Source organism: Panthera pardus, unplaced genomic scaffold (genome assembly GCF_024362965.1).
Source record: "Panthera pardus isolate Hobbes unplaced genomic scaffold, ASM2436296v1 HiC_scaffold_16, whole genome shotgun sequence".
In the NCBI taxonomy this organism is placed as follows: domain Eukaryota; kingdom Metazoa; phylum Chordata; class Mammalia; order Carnivora; family Felidae; genus Panthera; species Panthera pardus.
Genome location: NW_026526721.1, coordinates 67,259,748 through 67,279,015, shown reverse-complemented (window position 1 = coordinate 67,279,015; position 19,268 = coordinate 67,259,748). Strand labels below are relative to the sequence as shown.

Below are 19,268 nucleotides of genomic sequence, written 5' to 3'. Positions count from 1 at the left end.
ATTTACTAGGAAAAGAAAATAAGTGTTTTTTGGTTTAAAAACAAGAATTGCTACCTGTAAAATATGCTAGCAATGTACAAAAGTATAAAGAAGAAATCAAAAGAAACAGAAAATTAAAAATCACCCCAAAGTCCATCACCAAGAGATCTTTTGATGACTATATATACACATACATGTATAATTTTACAGAAAGGGGATCATGTCATAAATTCTGGTCTGCAACCCAGTTTTTTTCATTAAACAATATGTATTTCTTTCCATACATATGTAATAGTCATACTTAATGACTTCATAGTGATTAGTGGTATATCAAACTTACATAACCAAGCATTTACTGCTGGGTATTTAAGATATTTCTTAGTTTCTTTTTGCTATTACAACCAATATTTAAATTAACATATTTTCAAATACTTCTTTAACACTTGTTCAGTTACATTATTATTATTATTATTATTAGAGATGGAAATACTGTGTCATGAGCTTTTTTGTGTTTGTTTTTGGTCAAGGATAATTTTCTCTTTTCAAAGATTACTTGCTTTTAAAAAAAAACCAATATATACATTTTTTAAATACAAGGAGTGCTAACTGATATTTTGTTTTAGTAAGTTATTTTCTAAGGTTAAACTATTCCTTCTACAATTGGTTATGCTCTAAAGAAAAAGCATGAATTAGAAAGCTCCACACCCCCCTCAGGGAGCCTGAGTGGTGGAACTTGTTTTTAAAATATCTGAAAAAAAACACTTCAGAGAAGGTCCAAATCCAAGGCTGAAATGATTAGACTAAGGATTACCAGCTGAATGGAAAGTATAAATAGATGAAAGACAGACAGGTGGACTCTCTAGAAGCAGAAATGGGGACTTAACAGGGGTCAATGAAGGAAGCCAGCAGAGAGATGATCAAAGTGATGAGAGCAGAAGGAAAAGCTGAAGGAAGAATGGGAGGCACTTTCCAAAGACACCTTGAGACCTGAAAGAAGGGGAGGCAATGTGGTGAGTTGGAGGAGATGGATGTGAGTCAGCTGCAGGAGGCGGTTGGAAGGTGATCAGGTCAAGAAACCAAAGTGCACTGAGTCAGAGAAAAAAAAACTAACGAAAGCCTGCATTAAAGAAACCAAGAAGATGGAACTCAAATGTCAGTAGAAATGGTTGTTTGTGGAGGAAATAATAAATATAAAAAGGAGCACTGGTAAATATGAACAGCATTCATAGATCTTATAATTTTAAAAAAGTGTGAAATTTTCTTCACAGTGTGAGTGAAGTTAAGGAAAAGTGGCTACTGCTCTAGAGGAAAAATGAGGTCTGTCAGGGTTCACACAACCAGGTAGCAGAGGGAAGAGAGGATGTTTAGTTAGTTTAGACCAGGAAAAGGACTTGGATCAAACAAGCTCTGAATTTGCTACCTGAACCACAGGGCACAAAATACCAGACAAGAACTTAGTTTCATGCAGACATTTCCAACACATACGATCAGCTCCCCAGCTTAGCCCCCAGGTGGGTGGACAAAAAGAACAATCCAAGATGTCTTTAGCATAAAAACATTAACAGAGGGAATGCCCAAGATGGAGTGCCAAAGATTCTATGTCTTCAAACAACACACAGACATTTTTCCAATTAAAGAAGAAAAATAAGTTTTAAAAAGCTTCAATGTCAATTTGAAAGGTGCACAATAAAAACAATAAAAGAAAGTAAAAATTAATCTTAGTTCTATCCCCTTAATCTCACAACTCTTTGCATTTTTGATGTATACTACATATCTGTGTCTCTTGCTCTGTATCATTTCTCTTTGAATCTATTTTGTAGTATCTGTTTTTACAAAAATGGGTGTAATCTGAAATCCTATAGTAGTTACTATATCCTGCACACATTTCTATGCCACTGAATATTCTTTTTCCAAATAATTTTTAATGACTACTTGGTACTTCATTACCTCTGTGTATCATATTTATTTTCCTCTGTTGGACATGGAACCTATTTCAATTTTTCATATTATGAATATTGCCTCCTTGAACTCCCTTAGGGTTAAATCTTTGCACATATTAATGATTATTTCCTTAGGATAAATTCAGTCATGGGAATTGCTAGATTAAAAGGATAAGGACATTCAAAAAGATTATAATATGTGTTGCCAAATTGCCTTCAATAAGGGTGTTTCCGTTTATACCATCATGGCAGTATATGAGAGAACTTTTGGCAAAATTATCGCGTTTTTTGAAGAATAGAACAAATCTCCCAGAAACTAAATTTTGACTATGGGCTTTGGAATTATGTGACAAATGTTTGAATGTAGGCTGTTCCACTTACTGGCCGTGAGACCTCAGGCAAGTCACTTAACCTCACTAAACCTCAGTTTCTCCATTGTATTGGGATAATACCTAACTAAAGTTTTTGATAGGATCAAACAAAGCAAGGTATAAAAATGCTTAGCACAATACATTGTAAACACTAAAGAAACAGTAAATGGTATTCCTTAGAATTTTTTTCTTAGGGTTTCACATTGAAAGCTACCAAGAATAGCACATGGAATGAGGCACCAAATAGAAGGAATTCAGACTACAGGAGGTACTGAAGGAAAGCATCAGGGCCACCACAAAAGTGGCTCACAAATGTGGGTCAGAAAAAAACCTTCTGAAAAAAAGAAAATTAATTGAATCTACCATAATGTACTAGTGCTGTCATTTTTAGCAGGGTAGCTACATGAGGCTATAACACAAACACAACCTGTACTTTCCTACTAATGGACAGGGAGGAAATGAAAGCACCATGGGAAATCTCACTCTTTGGCTATGAGGCCCAGCTGCTCTGCAGACACCTTACAAGGAGATAATGAAAATTAAAAAAGGAAGATTTTAAACCCTGAGATGTATAAGCTGTCATAGGGGGTTGATAACACCTTTCAAGCAATAACAGGAATAATGACCTCAAAAAGAAGGAGGAACGCAGGAATGGAAGGAGGGAGGGAAGGAGGGGAAGAAGGGAAGGGAGAAAATACCAAAGTGTACAGACCAAATGGATGGGTCCCACCATACTGGCCCTAATAGATTTCATTAGGGGAAATAGTTCATTTCATTAGGGGAAATAGGCAGTTGAGAACTCCTGACATACTTGAATGAAGACAAGGATGCAGAGTGAAACTGGGAAGCAAAATAATGGAAATGGAATTTGAGTAAATATGGAGGGAGAGGGGTGGTACCTGGAAACCCTCAAGAAGAACCAAGTGTTATAGGGCATTGCTAGTGCTTCTCTGCCAAATGTAGGGCCTCATAGAAAAGTTCCTTCCCATGATACTGTGGAACAACAAGGCAAGTCACCCACAGCTGCAGTGGAGGGAGGCGGGAGATTAAGAAGGGTTAAGGTTGGCCTTTTTTTTTTGTCTTCTTGTTGATGTGGCTTGATTTCACCAAATTAGGAAAGGACAAGGTGGAGATAGGGGGCTAGGAAAGGAGAAGAGTAGGAAGGGGGGTGGGTAAGGGAAGCAGTCAGTCCCCACCATTGCTAGTCCAAGGGGAACCCAGAGATGCATGAGATGGGCCTGGATTTCAAGGAGTTCCAAATTCAGTTAGGAAGACAAAAATCCCTTAATATGAAAACATAAACACATATGATAAATCCCCAGGTAAAAACAAAAGATGTGGCGGGGTGTTGGCTGTGGGCAGCTGTAGCTGGGAAAGCTTCCTGGCATAGAAGGCCTGGCTGGGATCTGGATAGGTGATGAGGAGACGAGGGGGTTCTAGATTGGAGACTAGGCAAGAGCTAGGCAGCTGAGGCAGGACCGAGAAGGCATGTTGACTAGAGACCTGGTGACATGTACCACCATGTGAAAGGGATAGGACAGTAAAATAGAAAAAGCTTGAGCTTTGGGGCCAAGAGGACTTGCTCTTCCACTTACTAGGTGTCCTAGGACCTCAGTTTTCTCACCTCCAAAATGAGGATGTTGGAAGGATGAAAAAAAATAATATGGATAAAGCACTGACCATTACTGGAGCATCATAAGTGCTTAGAAAGTGATATAAAATTTTATTATATTACTACTTCTGGAAATAGAAGCACAGTGTAGTAAGGAGAGAATAGGAGAATGATAACATAAAAAACAAGTTGGGGTTTCCAGAGATTAAAATGTTCAAATAAGAAAGATACTATACAAGGGGTGATAAAAATGAAGGAATGGATCAGAGCAGGGCTACCTAAAGTGTGGTCCATGGATCAGCATCCCCAGCATCACTTTGGGAGCTTGTAAGAATTACAGACATTTGACTCCACCCCAGAACTACTTAGTCAGAATTTCCGGGTGTGGAGCTCAGCAATCTACATGTTAAGAATATCCCCAACCTTAAAGTTTCAAAGTCCTGGGCTGGAGGAATCAGAAAAATTTCTTGGCCAAGAGATTAGCTCCAAGTATATACACCTGATTCCAGTTAGGTTTGACCTTAGAGATTCTGCATGGAAAGTAAAACCATGGAAAAGGATTAAGATTGACGATAGTCACAGAATATGGGTACAGTAAGTGGGATAAGGTTGTGTCAGTTTATGTCAGTTCAATTATATTTTGCTGGTAATAAAGATACAAATTTTGGAATTGTGAATGATGTTGATTCATTTAAGCCACAAAACAACCCTATGTGGTAGGTACTCTTGTCATCCCCTTTGTGTAGGTGAGAAAAGTGAGGCATGGTGAGGTTTCCAAGGTTACATGCTAATATGTGGCAGAGCCAGGATTTGAACCCAGGTGGTGAGGCTCCAGAATCCATGCTTTTAGCTGCTAGACTATGCTGCTTCCCCCCCACACACCATAATTTATTTAACTACTCCCTTACTATTGGACATATAGGTTGTTTCTAGTATTTCACTTTCGTTCTTTAAAAAAATTTTTTTTTTATTTACATTTATTTATTTTTGAGAAACAGAGTGAGACAAAGCATGAGTGGGGGAGGGGCAGCGAGAGAAGGAGACACAGCGTCTGAAGCAGGCTCCAGGCTCTGAGCAAGTGGTCAGCCCAGAGCCTGATGCGGGGCTCGAACCCACGAACTGTGAGATCATGACCTGAGCTGAAGTCGGACGCTCAACCGACTGAGCCACCGAGGCACCCCTACTATTCCACTTTCATAAATAAACACTGTGAAGAACATCTTCAGATATAAATCTTTAATTCCTGATGACTTCTGTAGGACAGAGTCTCAGAACTGAAATCCTTAATCAAGGGCCACAATTTTAAGGCAATTGTTTTCCAGATAATGTTACAAGGATAGCCATTTCATCCCACTCCACCAGCATTATATTTAAAGTCTTAGTATTCTTGATAAACAAACTGGCATACCATTAAAAAAGTTCTTATTCCTTTTATTCAGGTAAAGTTAAAATATTTTTATATGTTCACCAACCTTGTGCTTTTCCTTATTTGAAAACTGTTAAATCCTTTGCCCACTTTTTTGAAACCACAGTTTTAGTGTTCTTCCTATTCAATTCTGTGAGCTCTTTAAGATACCAAAACTTAGGGGCTCCTGGGTGTCTCAGTCAGTTGAGTGTCTGACTTCAGCTCAGGTCATGATCTCACAATTTCTGGGTTTGAGCCCCATGTTGGGCTCTGTACTGACACCTGAGAGCCTACAGCCTGCTTCAGGTTCTATCTGTCTCTGTCTCTCTCTCTCTAACCCTCCTCTGCTTGCACTCTGTCTCTCTCTCTCTCTCTCTCTCTCTCTCCCCGAAAAATAAACAATAAACATTAAAAAAAAATTTTTTTAAATAAGATACCGAAACTTAACCTTTTGGCATAATTGGTACAATTTGTTTTAGTTTATTTTCCTTTTAATTTAGTTATGACTTTTATAGATAAGTATTTTTAAATGTTTATGTAATAAAATCTATCAGTATTTTTCCTTCATGATTCTCTGCTACTTTTACACTTAAAAAAAAAAAAAAAGAATTTCCTCATTCCCATAAAATATCCTCTGTTTTCCTCCCCACACCCCCCAAAAAGAAACTTTCCAAACTTCAAGTTTAACTTGAAGTTACAATTTGATGGAGTATATTTACAGTAAGAAGTTCATTTCTTCAGAAGGCTAAAAGAGCTATCTCTATGTGTTCACTTTTGCTGTTGGTTATCCTTTGAATTCCATGAAACCTGCATAAGATCAAGAGACAGCCAGATAGTGGGAAGGGTAGAGAGCTGGAAATAAATGAAGTCCAGAGTGTTAATCTACTCTGTCATTTATAGTCACGTTTTCTCAGGCAAGTTATTCCACCTTTCAGTGCCCTCACTTGAGAAATGGAGATGATGATACCTGTTCATTTCCCTTATTTATCTCTTGGGATGTTCTGAGGATCGTGAGTTAATATTAGGAAAGTAGACTGGTTTAGCAGTCTACAGTACTGAGATTTGTTCATTCATTCAGCTCTTCCAATGTACTAGTCACCAAGCTGGATTCTGGGGTTTTAACACCGAGTAAGACATGCTGTCTGTAGTTGATGAGGTTGAACAATGTGTATTGGCTCATTTAAATCTTTTAACAACCAATAAGTGGGCAAAGTGAGGTGGGTGAAATGGGTGAAGGGGGTTAAAATGTACAAACTTCCAGTTATAAAATAAGTCATGGGGATGTAATGTATAGCATGGTGACTGTATTGCATATTTGAAAGTTGCTGAGAGTATATCTTAGTTCTCATCACAAGGAAAAAATGTAACTATGTATGGTGATGGATGTTAACTAGATTTATTGTGGTAATCATTCTGCAGTATATACAAATACCAAATCATTATGTTGTATATCTGAAACTAATATGTATCAATTGTAAGTCAATAAAAAAATAATCAATGAAGTGGGTAATATTAATAACCCCAGCTTATGGATAAAGAAACTGGAGAACAGAGAGATTAAATAACTTGCCCAAGGTTACACATTTGTAAGTTGTAGGGCTGGGACACAGGCCCAGGCAGTCTAACTCCAAAGCCCAGACTTTAAACCACCATGCTGTGCTGCCTCTCAAAAGATGATGGTGAAAATTAGATGATAATTGCAGAGTGAAACTTTATTTGGAATATTTTCATTTTTAAGACTACAGAAAGAGAAGACCATTTGGCCTCCTCACTATTTTTATCTCTTGGTTTCTCCATTGACAAATAGCACAAAAGGGCTCTCTTGGACAGGGCCTTGGGGCATAGGGAGGGACAGACCAGGATCCTGACTTGAAGGAACTCATGATCTGATGAACCAGGGGTCTGAAGCTGTGGTAGAGAACCTCAGTCTGAAGGTTCCCTTCTCAGTGGCTTTCTCTGATCAGCTGGCAACCACCCCCACCCCCCCCACACCTTTGCCTACCCATCCTCTTCTGCAGGGGCCACCAGACTGGAGATCTGGGTATCAAGGATGGCCTGAGTGTGTAGTGCTAACTTAATGCCTGACATGCAGTTGGAGCTCAACCAATGTTTATTGAACTAAACTAAATGCTTATGTCGGGGCGCCTGGGTGGCGCAGTCGGTTAAGCGTCCGACTTCAGCCAGGTCACGATCTCGCGGTCCGTGAGTTCGAGCCCCGCGTCAGGCTCTGGGCTGATGGCTCGGAGCCTGGAGCCTGTTTCCGATTCTGTGTCTCCCTCTCTCTCTGCCCCTCCCCCGTTCATGCTCTGTCTCTCTCTGTCTCAAAAATAAATAAAAAACGTTGAAAAAAAAAATTAAAAAAAAAAAATAAATGCTTATGTCAAATTATAGAATATTTAGAAGGACTAAATGGAGGATATGATAATTTTTTTCAACCATTAACTTCTGTTAAGAGGAAAAAAACAACTTTCTTTCTAAGGACAAACAGATCATAATTATTATTGAGGGTTGGGGGAAATGGTTACAATATTTTTGAGCCTGCTTCTCTCTACATGAAAAACAACAAATAAATAAGAAACATGCTTGTTAGGAATGCCGAACAACAAAAAACATGGGAGAAAGAAGTCAAATCACTTCATTTTTCTTACTATTAGTAATTTTTCTTGTATGTAGGTGAAAGACTTGTTGAAAGAATAGCTAAAATTAGTCTTCTCTCCGCGGGTATCATATTACCTTTGTCCCCATCATACTGATAAGCATTCCCCGAGGGTGGAGGAAAACAGATTTCCACCCCAGTTCCCAGGGGAAAAAAATCAATTATGGATGAGAAACACATAAAAGCCAATTAATTCAGGTTACTTAACCTAAGAAATCTTGATTCTTCCTGCTTTTTCAGTGTAAAAAAAAGATTTCAGACAGGAGCTAAGCCAAAGGATACAGACCAGTTAAATAGCTACCTTGCAGGCATTGTGTTAAACACTTTTCATTTATAGTTCATTTAAACCTCACAACCACCCTTTGAAGGAGACACTACCTCAGTTTTACTGATATTCAAAGGAATATCCACCAGTAAAAACTGAGGCTCAGAGAGGTGAGATGTGTTGCCCAAAGTCACAGAGATTGGAAAATCCACTTTTATCCAAACTCTCTGTCTCTGGCAGAGGCAGACCTTATTTTTTCTCATTTCACACTTTACCACCTAACTCATTGGCCCTGCCTAATTATAATGTCTGTTCATTTCTGCGGCTTCAAGTAATTATAAAATTGTTCAGGCAAGTGAATCCAACATTCAGTCAGCATTTCCTAGGATCCAGACTTGGGGGAAACAGGCATAAAGTTCCCAGCAACTTTTCAGCAAACACTATCACACATATCTGGATTATTTTCCATCTTAGGAACAGATGATGTGGTTACCAAGACTACCTTGCATTATAAAATAGGGAGCACCTCAATCCTCTCATTCTCACTAGCTTTGATAGAGGCACCTCAGCCTGTGCATATTGGATTCTGAGAGAGCATTTGAGAAAAAATTCAATCAGGCTGGTGTCAGGCAAGAATAGAAACAAAACTACAAGGCATGAGTGCTTGTTGTATGTGCCACTTTATGACAGTGGCAAATGGATGAAGTCTACTGTTCACTCACCTTGAACGAAAAGCCTCCCAGAGATGAGAGAGATGATGGATTTTATTTGTTATGGATCAACTAAGCCTTCCCGGTACTATTTTACGTTGTGACATAGAAGTTGTCAAGGAGTCTTCTCAGTTACAAAGACAGCTTTTTTTGGTACCAATCATTAAGTCCTCTGCTAACACAGAAGCACTTCCTAGATACCTGATCCCTAGTCCCGGTTGACACATGGCTTCCTTTCCTTTATCCTAAAATCACTTAGATGACAGAACCAAAATATGACAGAGCAGAGTCCCACTTCCCACAAGTAATGAGTAATTGAGTTTTGTGGAGTTTACATTGCAGACATCTCTAGCATTGGTTCCTTTTCTCCATGGCCACTGCTATGGCCACCATGGTTCGGGCTATCCTCATCATCATCTGAATGGTTATAATTTCTGTAAGTGGTTTCTCTGTTCCAAACTTGCCCCCCTTTAATTCAGCATCCATATACAGCCAGGATGATTATGATCTAACCCAAAATGCACATTAAGTCTACTTAAAACCCTACAGTGGCTTCCTTTGCATTAGGATAAATAATAATAATAATAAAAAAAAGCCAATATTAACTATACGCATAATCTTGCCACGTACCACATGACTTATCATTTCTTGCAGGAACCTAATAAGGGAGGTACAACCTTCACCGCTATTACTTATCGAGGTCAAGTTACTTAACCAAGGTTCCACATCTAGAAAGTGGCAGAGCCATGACTCAAACCTGGGTCTGTATCATTTCAGATGCATATTTTAACCACCAAGTTATCCATGTGATGGCATGCAGGTTCTCTGTGACCTGGCCTGCCCACCACTCCAGCCTTGTCTCTTCATGAGTCCCTCTTTGCTCCTAATGCCTCAGCTCTTTGAGCTGCTTACAGGTCCTGGACCTTGACATGCTATTTCACACCTCTGGTTTTGCACATAAATCCCTTCTCTATAATGCCCTCTTCCCTTTGTTTATCTTGTGGAGTGTCTCATCTTTCAAGATTCATCTCAAGTGTTAACTCCTCCATGAACCTTTCCTCAGCCCCTCTTCTCCTTGGTAGAATTGACTACTCCATTCCCTGTGTATCACTGTACCTTAATTATGCTTTCATTATGGCAACCACAACACTTTCCTATCCTTCCATGGACAAATGATTCCCTCCTCTTAGATTCCTATGAATTCCTTAAATGCTGAGACCATGTCTTACTAATCCGTTTTATCCATAGTATCTAGCCCAGTGCTTGGCTTACAGAAATTTAACTGCAAATATTGTTGAATGAATGAAAATATTTGTTTGTACATGAAGTATGCTGCTTGGTCAGAGCACCCCATGCCAATACATTGTGAGATTTATATTGCTTTTATTTACAGCATCAGTGTAATTAGTAACATTTTTTCTTTACTGAGGGACTGAATATAAAACTCTGAAGAAGTACATGCAGCTTTATGATAACTAAACATTTTGACATCCTCCCAATTAGAGCAGAAGATAGGACTGGAGAGAATATATTGTAGTCTACCTACCACACTTATTTTCACTTGAGAAAGTACTGGGAAAATGATAACAATGAGTTGTCACTGTACCAGCCAAATTTGGTATGGCAGTTACATACATATCTGCCTCTACAATGGGAAATATTCATATTTGAACCACAATGCACATATTTTATTATGCATAATAAAATAAACTAATAAAAATGAAATTAATTTGAAATTTTAATTTAAAAGCAAGAATGACAGCAATGGAAAGCCACGACCAACTCAAGACGGCATAAATGATGTTGTGTGAACAAGGAATATCTCCCCAAATTCCAGAAATGCCAGTTCTACATGTCTACACATGCCATATGGAAAACACTACATGGCAGCCAGACTTCTTGATTACTAACTCACTAGCAGCCAAATGCAATGTCTAGCCGATACATTCTGGTCCCATCTCAAAACCATATATCTCCAATATTTCCACCTACTCTTGAATCTCAGCTCAAGGGAAACTTCCTTGAGAAAGCCTTCCTTGGTCTATGCAGTAAAGTCTGTATACACCCTCAATGAACTAACATTCTTTTCTTTAGGGAGCTTATTTTAGTTTATAAAAATATATTTAATAGTTTGTTATTTTACTAACAGTTGCCTCCCCAAAGCATCTATAAGCTCCAGGAGATCAGAGATCTTGCCTGGTTTTTTCACCACTTTTCCCCCAGTTGCTGACACATAGCCAGGCACTCTTATAAACATTATGAATGAATGAATGAATGAATGAATGAATAGAATGATTCCTTCACCTCTTATTCATTGTCCAGTTCTCTGAAGAATTATACCTGATTCCTTGGGAAATACAAATCAAAACCATGATGAGATACTAGCTCACACCTGTCAGAATGGCTAAAATCAACAACATAGGAAACAATAGATGTTGGCGAGGATGTGGAGAAAGGGGAAACCTCTGACACTGTTGATGGGAATGCAAACTGGTGCAGCCGCTCTAGAAAACATTACAGAGGTTCCTCAAAAAGTTACAAATAGAACTACCCTACTCTCCAGCAATTGCACTACTAGGTATTTACCCAAAGGATAAAAAAATACAGATTTGAAGTGGTACATACACCCCAATGTTTAAAGCAGCATTATCAACAATAGCTAAACTATGGAAAGAGCCCAAATGTCCATTGACTCATGAATGGATAAAGATGATGTGGTATGTATATACAATGGAATATTTTTTTAAATGTTTATTTATTTATTTTGAGAGAGAGTGAGAGAGCATGAGTGGGGAAGGGGCAGAGACAGAGGGGGAGAGAGAGAATCCCAAGCAAGCTCTGTGCTGACAGTGCAGAGCCCGACGCAGGGCTCAATCTCATGAACCTCAAGATCATGACCTGAGCCAAAACCAGGTGTTGGATGCTCAACCAACTGAGTCCCCCACGTGCCCCTACAATGGAATATTAGCCATCAAAAAATGAGATCTTGCCATTTGCAACTGCATGGATGGAGCTAGAGTGTATGATGGTAAGCAAAATAAGTCAGTCAGAGAAAGACAAATATCATATGATTTCACTTGTATGTGGAATTTAAGAAACAAAACAGATGAACATGTGGGAGGGGAAAAAAGGGAGAGGGAAACAAACCATAAGAGACTCTTAGAACAAACTGAGGTTGATGGAGGGAGGTGGATGGGGAAAGGGCTAAATGGGTGATGGGCATTAAGGAGGGCTGTTGTTATGATGAGTACTAGGTGTCATATGTTAAGTGATGAATCATTGAATTCTTGAAACCAGTATTGCACTCTATGTTAACTAATAGAATTTAAATAAAAATTTGAGAAGAAAAACCACAAAGATTCCTTATGAGACTCAAGCTGGTACTCAATTCATTCCTCCTCATTGTTTCCTTACCCTACGACAAGGATCAGTCATTATTTTCTAATCCATTCTCCTCTCAACCTCCATTCAAAAAGGCTTCTTAGAAAGGGCAGTTTCTAACCAACCTGAACTTTCTGACATGTGTGGGATCCAGGTCTAGGTCATGCAACATGAAAAAAGTGAACAAAATAAAGGAAAATGTAGTGACTTGGAGTACCTATTAGGTTATTTTAAACACTCTGCATAATTCCTAAAAAACTTATTATTTCATTAAAAATAATTTAAACCACTTATATTTTCTCATATAGATAAAAAGGGGTTTATTTGCTGATTTTTTCCATTTCTCAATATATTTTGGCCTTGCATAGTAAAAGCCTTGGAACAGAGTTGATTGTGCTGATTGTTGGCAGAAATAAGCCACATGTGTGGTCTTTTAGCAGAATTATCTGATGATTGTTCCTAAATGACAGGGCCCTGTGCTCCAGGATTCTTTTCCACTCAAGAGTCTTGGCCTACTCCTCCCTTCCTACTTCTCTGTTCCCCTCTAACTCTTCTACATCTTTCCCTCCTGGTGGTCTGCCACAAAGCTATGTCCCTGAGCCCCTTTACAAGTATAAAACACCTATTTTCTGAGATTCTTACGGAGGAAGAATACTATGCCTGCCACTCTGTTGGTCCTGGGTGGAGAAGGGACAGGCAATGTAAAAGTGTAATTGGCCAAGTTCTGCTTTCTGGAATTCCTGGAAATCTAGTGCATTTTAGGAAACAGCCTTCATTAATTCCCCCTCAGTACCAGACTCTACTTAAATTACACTTGGAAAGACTAGTTTAAGGGAAAGAACAGATAGTATAGTACTCATCATGGATTCTTCCCAAATGCTGGGACAGTTAGGGAAAGTAAATGAAATGTCATGGTAGTGGGCTCCCTACCCCAAGGGCCAGCCCAGTGAAAGATTCTGAAGACAGCAGGGGTGGTACCAGTTGGGAACACTGGAGATTATGGGGTGTGGGCAGTGGCAATGATGTCATTTTCCTCTGGTACTTTCATTAGGCAGGAGGTAGGATAAAGAATCAAGGGGCGCCTGGGTGGCTCAGTCGGTTAGGTGGCCGACTTCGGCTCAGGTCATGATCTCGAGGTCCGTGAGTTCGAGCCCCCAAGTCGGGCTCTGGGCTGACGGCTCAGAGCCTGGAGCCTGTTTCCGATTCTGTGTCTCCCTCTCTCTCTCTGACCCTCCCCTGTTCATGCTCTGTCTCTCTCTGTCTCAGAAATAAATAAACGTTAAAAAAAAATTAAAAAAAAAGAATCAAAAGGAGGGGACAGAGCAAGAGAGGAAGGATATGAGTAAAAACAATGAGCTATAGATACAAATGCTGGTATAAATATTATCTCTAGAAGATTAACTTTTGCATTGTTTGATTTTAAAAATCGGGTGCCTGCGTGGCACTCTTGATTTCAGCTGAGGTCATGATCTCCAGTTGCTGAGATCAAGCCCCTTCTCAGGCTGTAGGCTGACAGCACAGGAGCCTGCTTGGGATTCTTTCTTTCCCTCTCACTCACCCTCTCTCTCTGCCGCTCCCCACCTCTCAAAATAAATAAACCTTAAAAAACCCATGCTCATGTGTTATCTGTTGAAATTATCTCTTAAAAATAGTTTTAAAAATAATTAAAAAAACCGCATCTGGTTCTTCTTGCTCTTTTTTCCTTTGTCCTCAAGACACCTGGAGGCTTGGGCCAAGGAAGATGGGTGCTGACACTGTGGCCCTCCCTTAAATATCCGAAGACACTAGAAAGCTGCCTGTTGCCTTGTTAACATACACGGAAAGGTGTGTGTTCTTTCTGACCGCGCCACAGGCAGAAACAAGGCGCAGGCACAAGACACTACCCACAGTCCGTGTCTTGGCACGCACTTCGGTTCATCAGAGAGGGCGACCCCCAGCTCCTTCTGGGGGTAACTGAACAGTCTGGTCCTGTGCCCAGGAAGTCTTTTTGGTCTTGTAACCTGGCCCTGACTTTCCCGCACAGACCCGCACCCGGTGTTCCCGGGGCTGAGGTGCTCCCGCGTGCGCCCTTCCTTTGGTTCCTGGGCCCTTGCGGTCCCTGGACCCCGCCACTGCCCGCCCTGCGTTGGGGTGCTTTCCGGCCCACCCTCCTCCCCGACCTTGGTCCTACCTGCAGCCCTGGCCCGTGCTCCCTCACCAGGGGTAGCGCCGGCCCGTCAGCTGTGGGTCTACACGAGAATGGGCTGGAAGTTGAGCTCAGGACGCCACGCGGGCCCAGCTCCCGATGCCAAGGTCACGGTCTCGGAGAGGCGCCAGCTGTCCGGTCCGGCCACAGCAGCCCCCCCACCCCCCACCCCCCGCGCCGACCCTCTGGGCGGCTGCCACTGCCCGGGCCTCGGAACTCCGCCCCTCTCCCGCTCCCCGCCCGCCTGCCCCCTCGGGGTCCCAGACTGAGGAGCCCGGCTCCCTTCGGAGCCCACTTGCCGGCTGCTCTGTTATCTTGCACTCCTGGCAGCCCCAGCACCCTCACCGTCTTCCCCGTCCACATGGAGCTGCGCTGACTCCTCTGGAGCCCAGCGCCGAGGGCGCGTCTTTTCTCTCCCGGGGGCCACTCGTTGGGTCTGGTTCCCGGGGACCCGGCGCCCCACGCTCGGGTCCTCTCCAGTCCTCTCAGCGCTGGGAATTCCTGGACCCTAGATCCTGCTCCTGCAGTCTGAGAGAACCCCTTCCTTCCTTTTTGGAAATGGAAAGAGGCTTTAGACGGTGGGGGCTTACGACTACACCAACGTTCTCCGTGCCAAGAGTGGGAAACTTTTTTTTGATAAAAGGCCAGAGAATTACAGTAAAATAAATATAAAACCCATGCTCAAACTCTTACTCATTCTGCAAGACTCAGGTCATGCGCTGCCTACGCAGGGAGACTTTCTCGGTGCTCGCAAACAGCTCCCTCCTCTCTTCTGTCCACTCTCCGCGCCAAAGGGCTCTCAGTCCTCCTCGGCCAGAAGCAGTCACCGCTAGCGTGTCATTTCCTGTACGGAATCGACCCTGCGCTCCTTGAAGACGGGGACCCACCTGCCTTGATCATCCCAGTCCCCATCCTCTGGCATGACGCCTGCCACCTATCAGGCGCTAGAATATTTTTTGAAAAAGGGGAAAATTAATTTATTTTGTAGAAACCCAGTTTTTTCTTTTTACCCTCAAACAACATGTACTCCTTTGGGTGAGCAGCTTGCTGGTGTCTGTAAAGAGCCACAAAAATTATTATCCCTTTGATGCAGTAATTTCATTCTTGGGGAAATTTCCAGAACAAAATAATGTTCATGGGCAGATGATCATAGCAAGATTATTTTTTTAAACATAAGATAACAGCAGTAAAAAAACACTAAGGCAAACAAACAAAGCAAACTGTCAACAATAGGAAATTGGTTAAATAAATTATGGGAGGGTAACTTAATGAGATATTACACAATCTTTAAAAATGAAAAACATCAGGCAGGAGTGCTCAAAATGTTTTTTAGAACAAGAGGGAGTATTTATTTTTAAAGCAAAAAAAAAAAAAAAAAAAAAGAAACCTAAAAGAAAATATGAAGTAACATGATGAAGTGTTTGCAAAATAACATTAAGCCATAAGAGTGAAAAGTTGCATAGTTACTAAGCTTAACAACTTTAAGTAACAACGCAGATTTCTCCTCTGTATTTCCATTTTCTTGCTTCAGAGGAGCATAGACTCACATCGGGACTCTCAAATACATCCTTATCAGACCCCAGTTCTGCCCATTGACTTACTTCCCTTCCAATGCAGCACAAGGGGAGGTAAACAAATGTTCCAACACCAGGATAGAGTGAAGAGAAGAATCTAGTTAATAAAAATAACTTGTTGTGATGAACACTGGGTGTTATATGTTAGTGATGAATCACTGAATTCTACTCCTGAAACCAACATTGCACTGTACATTAACTAAAATTTAAAAAATAGTAATAAATGCCAAGTCCTCCCTCAGGCCCAAACACCCAGCAATACAAATTCATAGTGGGGGATTTGGTTCAGTAGCAGTAGGTATTAAAATGTCCTAACGACTGTACAACCTAGTCAGTGCCAAAAGGCTGAATTAATTCAGCTCCAAAACTGAATGATGCTGCAGCCTTAGGCCGAATTAATTCCTCTCAGGGATTAGTTTATACCTGGGCATAATGTTCAAATGCCTTTGATTAAGAAAGTTTCACTCTGAAGAGCTATTATTACATTTTAAAGATGAAGAAACCGAAGCTTACAGCAGTTAGGAGGTGGTGGAAACATGACCAGCCAAGGTGTTTGACCATTTTGCCCGTGGGTCTCAGTGTGTACATCTCCCACTAGAGGTACAGTAGATGGTTTTGAGTGGTACACAGTTGATGTTAAATAACTAGATCACGTGGTGAAAAAATTTATGTCTTTTTCAGTTCTCTTGATTCTATGGATTATGTCTGGGAAGAACTATCATTTTTGTGATTCTTTGTCTTTACACCTCTCTACCACTTGCTAATCTGTTTTAACAAAGAGAAAGCCTGCCTCGGGCTCAGCACCTTTGCTAGGCAACAGTTCCTAAGTAGAATTTAATATCATCACTTTCTCTTCCTTCTGATATTATTCCTTACACTATTAATTTCTAATTGATACAGGCTTTCCACTTACAAGGTGATGTAGTTTCCATTTAAGGTCAATTTACTTGCGTAAGAAAATTGGGTAATTTTCAAAGAAAGATATTAAAGGAAGAATAAGACCAGTGATATTTGGATATAGTAGAAATGGCAACATAATGAAGGTGGGACACAGATGCCTAACATTTAGGAAATACTGCCTCACACTCCATTATGACCAGTGGATGGAAGGTATGTTGGGGCATGTTTCAGTTGAAAATGAATGGATACTCGAAAAGAATGTGTATTCTTTTCTAAATTCTAAATAATTCTAATTTCTGCTGCTTTAGGGTGAAATGCTCTGAATGTATCTGTTAGGTCCATGTGATCCAGTGTGTCATTCAAAGCCATTGTTTCCTTGTTGATCTTCTGCTTAGATGATCCGTCCATTGTTGTTAAGTGGGGTGTTAAAGTCCCATTCTATTATTGTATTGAGTTTCTTTAAGTTTGTTATTAATTGACTTATATATTTGGCTATTCCTACATTGGGGGCATAAATATTTGCAGTTGTTCAATCTTTTTGTTGGATAGCCCCCTATATTATGATAGTGCCCTTCTTCATCTCTTACTACAGTCTTTGATTTAAAATCTAGTTTGTCTGATGTAAGTATGGCTACTCCATCTTTTAATGTCCATTAGCATGAAAAATAGTTCACCCCCTCACTTTCAATCTGGAGGTATCTTTGGGTCTAAAATGAGTCTTTTACAGGCAGCATATCAATGGGTCTTGTTTTTTATCCATTTTGATACCCTATGTCTTTTGATTGGAGCATTTCAAGCTATATTACAAAGCTTTACTCATCAATACAGTATGATACTGGCACAAAAACAGACACATAGATCAGTGGAACAATATAGAGAACCCAGAAATGGACCCACTACTATATGGTCAACTGACCTTTGACATGAATATCAAAAAAAAAAATATTCTTTGACAAAGAATATCCGATGGAAAAGAGACAGTCTATTTAACAATTGGTGCTGGGAGAACTGGACAGCAACATGTAGAAGAATGAAACTAGACCACTTTCTTACACCATACACAAAAACAAACTCAAAATGGATGAAAGACCTAAATGTGAGAAAGGAAATTATCAAAATCCTAGAGGAGAACATAGGCAGCAACCTCTTTGACCTCAGCTACAGCAACTTCTTACTAGACATGTCTCTAGAGGCAAGGGAAACAAAACAAAAAATGAACAATTGGGACTTCATCAAGATAAAAGTCTTGTTCACAGTGAAGAAAACAATCAACAAAACTGAAAAACAACCAACAGAATGGGAGAAGATATTTGCAAATGATATCTCTGATAAAGTGCTAGTATCCAAAATCTATAAAGAATTATCAAATTCAACACCTCAAAAACAAACAATCCAGTGAAGAAATGGACAGAAGAAATGAACAGACACTTCTCCAAAGGAGACATGCAAATAGCTAACAGACACATGAAAAAATGCTCAACATTACTCATCATCAGGAAAATACAAGTCAAAACCACAATGAGATACCACCTCACAACTGTCAGAATGGCTAAAATAACAACTCAGGCAACAACAGATGTTGGTGAAGATGTGAAGAAAGGGGAACCCTTTTACACTGTTGGTGGGAATGCATACTGGTACAGCTACTCTGGAAAACAGTGTGGAGGTTCCTCAGAAAGTTAAAGGTAGAACTACCCTATGACCCAGCAATTACACTAATAGGTGTTTATCCAAAGGATAAACAAATACTGATTTGAAGGGACACATGCACCCCAATGTGTATAGCAGCACTATCAACAATAGCCAAATTATGGAAAGAGCCCGAATGTCCGTTGACTGATGAATGTATAAAGAGGTGGTGTATACACACACACACACACACACACACACACACACACACACACACACAGGAATATTACTCAGCCATCAAAAAGAATGAAATCTTGCCATTTGCAACAACATGGGTGGAACTAGAGGGTATTATGCTAAGTGAAATTAGTCAGAGAAAGATAAACGCGATATGATTTCACTCATATGTGGAATTTGAGAACCAAAACAGATCATATAGTGGAAGGGAAGGAAAAATAAAATAAGATAAAAACACAGAGAGGCAAACCAAAAGAGACTCTTAACTATAGAGAAAAAACTGAGGGTTGCTGGAGGGGAGTTGGGTGGGGGATAGGCTAGATGGGTGATGGGCATTAGGAAGGGCACTTGTGATGAGCACTGGGTGTTATATGTAAGCCATAAATCATTAAATTCTACTCCTGAAATCAATACTGCACTATAT

The 19,268-nt window shown here is 40.3% G+C and overlaps 1 protein-coding gene across 2 annotated transcripts in view; it reads right to left on the bottom strand.

Annotated features, from left to right (window-relative positions):
- The window catches only part of CASR (calcium sensing receptor), a 77,946-nt gene extending 62,477 nt beyond the window's left edge, over positions 1-15,469 (bottom strand). The window contains exon 1 of one of the 2 annotated variants that reach the window (XM_053903435.1): positions 15,192-15,469. The gene's annotated coding sequence lies outside the window, so the exon portion shown is untranslated. Of the gene's footprint in view, positions 1-14,843; positions 15,166-15,191 lie in introns of those variants that run through there. The other variant, XM_053903433.1, reaches the window with a different exon arrangement.
- Between the last annotated feature and the right edge of the window lie 3,799 nt (positions 15,470-19,268).